The following is a 3,732-nucleotide window of genomic DNA, read 5'->3' as shown; positions in this document are numbered from 1 at the left end:
TGTATGATGAACAGAGATCTTGTAGTGTATGATGAACTGAGATCTTGTAGTGTATGATGGACTGAGATCTTGTAGTTTTTCATTCAACCTTTATTTAGACAGGTAAATCCCATTGAGCCTCGAGGACTCATTTACAAGAGAGACCTGATTTCAACAAAGAATGATGACAACAATGGACAACAGCGACAACAATAAACAGTTATAAAAAGTCATACTACATATTTTTTTAAACAAATAGGATGGCTAAAAAAAAAAAGGTAACAAAAAACAGCTAGTTTCTAAGGCAAATGTAGAAAACTAAAAACAGGAACATGTCTGCATTGGTCCCTGCCAGGAGTCCAACAGATTCTTAAAGCCACTTAGATCGGTCAAGGTCGAGAGCTTCAAATGTTTTTGTAAGATATTCCAGGAAACAGGAGCGGAGTAGGAGAAGGACCTTTTGCCTAGTTCAGTCCTCATTTAGGGAACACTAGTAATAATGTCCTGAGAGCGCACGCCGTAGCTGCACTCACACAGAGACATGTAGGAGGAGATATATGAAGGCAGCAGACCAAGAAGTGATTTAAAGATGAAAATGTACCAGTGGGAGAGTCTGCATGAAGTTAATGATGACCAGTTAACCAGTGAATACAGGGTGCAGTGGTGGGTACGATAATCACAGCCAGTTATGAATCTTAGTGCACCATGATAGACAGCATCCAACATCTGCAGGGTTCTTGTAGGAGCGTTCATGTAAATAATGTCACCGTAATCAATGGAGCGAAGGAAGGGCACAGATACAAGGCGTTTCCTAGCATTCAGGGTTAGACAGGATCTGTTTCTAAAACACATTGCCTCCGGTCTGAGAGATAGTTAGAGAACCAACCAATGGTGTGTTCTGAGAAACCGATTTCTGAGAGCTTATGACACAAGATGTTATGATCCACAGTGTCAAAAGCTTTGGACAGGTCTAAGAAAAGTGCAGCACAATAATCCTTAGCATCCAGTGCTTCAACAATGTCATTAAGAACCTTCAGTGAAGCAGTTGTTGTGCTGTGTTGTTTCCTGAAACCAGATTGATGGTGAGGTAAGATGTTAAAGGAGTCCAGGTAATTTTTGATTTGAGAGTTTATCAGTTTTTCTAGAACCTTGGCTAAAATACAGAGTTTAGAGATTGGTCGATAGTTGTTCAGTGAGGTGGGGTCTCCTCCCTTCAGCAAAGGAAGAACAAAGGCTGTTTTCCAAGCGTCTGGGATGGAGTTTTGTCTTATGGAAAGATTAAAGATGTGGGTCACAGGGACTGTGATGATATGAGCAGCCAGCCTTAAGAAATAAGGTGGAAGTTCATCTGGTCCTGCAGATTTTTTAGGATCAAGATCTTTTAACAGTTTATTGAGCTCACTGACTGAAAATGGAGAAAAAGAGAAGGTGTGATTAACTGAGGATTGACTTGTAGGAGGGATTTGATTTGTAGAAGTTTGGTTATTAAGTGAAGTGGCTGATTTTCCATTAGTAACTGTGTCAAATAAAGAACTAGAAGCAACAAAATGTTTGTTGAGACAGTTCAGGATCTCGTGCTTATTTGACACAGGAACAGAGTTAACGAGAAGTTGTGAAGGGAGATCAGATGATTGGGGGGTGCCTGAGAGAGATTTGATGGTTTTCCAGAATCTGTTGGGGTCATTTAGATTTTTGGAGGTCTGAGATAAGAAATAGTTGCGTTTTGTTGCTTTGACAACAGTTGTGCATTTATTCCTCATCTGTCGAAAACTCAACCAATCAGTGTCTTGAGTCAGATTTTCTCGCTGTGGCCCAAAGATGGTCTCTCCTGTACAGGAGATCAGCTAGCTCTGGAGTAAACCAGGGGCTGTCTAATCCCTTTATTCTGAACTGACGAAAAGGAGCATGTATGTTCACAAAATAAATGAAACTATTATGAAAATAGTTCCAAGCGAAGTTCACGTCATCAGTTAACAGAATACGATGCCAGTCAAAGTGAGACAGATCCCAGAGGAGTGACTGTTCGCAAAAACGTTTCAGATCCCTTTTTTGAATTAATCTGGGCTTAGAAGGTGGAAGTTTAATATCTCTCAAAGCAGCTGTCACACAATGATCACTCAAGATATTGGCAAATACACCTGTACCAGGGAATTTGTGAGGCATATTAGTTAGAAATAGGTCTAAGATGGAGGATTTTTCAGGACAGTTTTTGTTTAATCTAGTCGGAGAGTTGATCAGTTGGGTAAGATTGAGAGACAGGCAACATTCCTTGAATTTATCACAGAGGGGGTTCGACTTACACCAATCAATATTGAAGTCTCCTGCCAAAAAGATCTCTTTGAATTTTAAATGACCAAGGAATTCCATCAGGGAGGACAGAGCCTCAGGTGTTGCTGAAGGTGGACGGTAACAACAGACTACAGATAAAATCTGGCCTCCATTCAAAGTGATGTTTACAGCTAAGGCTTCAAACTGGTTTGGAATTGTTTTAGAAGACACAAGACTAGCAACCAAAGAATCTCTGATGTAAACAGCGACCCCCCCCCTCCCCTTTTTTTGACGATCACAGCGATAGATGTAAAATCCATTGATTACCAGGTCATTATTCAGTATACCAGGTCATTATTCAGTACAGATTTGCTGAGCCAGGTTTCAGAGATGAAGATTACATCTATAACTGGCTGTGATTATCGTACCCACCACTGCACCCTGTATTCATTGGTTAACTGGACATCATTAACTTCACGCAGACTCTCTCACTGGTACATTTTCATCTTTAAATCACTTCTTGGTCTGCTGCCTTCATACATCTCCTCCTACATGTCTCTGCGTGAGTGCAGCTACGGAGTGCGCTCTCAGGACATTATTACCTGCAGTGTTCCCTCAGTGAGTACTGAACTAGGCAAAAGGGCCTTATCCTACTCCGCTCCTGTTTCCTGGAATATCTTACAAAAAGATTTGAAGCTCTCGACCTTGACCTCTCTAAGTGGCTTTAAGAATCTGTTGGACTCCTGGCAGGGACCAATGCAGACATGTTCCTGTTTTTAGTTTTATACATTTGTCTTGGAATCTAGCTGGTTTTTTTTTGTTTTGTTACCTTTTTCCTTTTAGCCATCCTATTTGTTAAAAAAAAAAAAAAAAAAAAAAAAAAAAAAACTAGTATGAGTTTTTATAACTGCTTATTGTTGTTGCTGTTGTCCATTGTTGTCATCTTTCTTTGTTGAAATCAGGTCTCTCTTGTAAATGAGTCCTCGAGGCTCAATGGGATTTACCTGTATAAATAAAGGTTGATTGATTGATTGACATCTGCCCCCGAAGAACTGACCAGAATTTTCAAGGCATCAAGTTTTCTCAGAAGGCTACGTGCATTTAGGTCGTTTTCACACCTGATAGTTCGGTAGACTCGGTTCGGAACCAATATTCATGACCTTTTGTTTACATTTGAGCTGGTGCGTTTGCATTCACACTGCACTGTGCAGTCGAGCCAACCTGTTGAACCAACACATTCCCCCGCTCGCCTGTGGGGGCGCTGTACCAAGAACTACTGAAAGAAACGACACAAAAACCTCTGAAGACACTTCTTTTTCTTCTTCTTCTTCTGTAAATAAAAATAAAAACGAAGTGGCATCAAGTTTTAGCAGTTTTAGGAGTTATATTTTGTCATTTTTCAAAAATGGACTTAGCATGAGCAGAAGATGAGACAGAAGACCATGGAGAATATTGTTTTTCCACACAAGGCAGCTGACGGCTCCA

Source organism: Nematolebias whitei, chromosome 1, assembly GCF_014905685.2.
Source record: "Nematolebias whitei isolate Nwh7 chromosome 1, NemWhi1, whole genome shotgun sequence".
Taxonomy (NCBI): Eukaryota; Metazoa; Chordata; class Actinopteri; order Cyprinodontiformes; family Rivulidae; genus Nematolebias; species Nematolebias whitei.
This window is presented reverse-complemented; position numbering follows the sequence as displayed.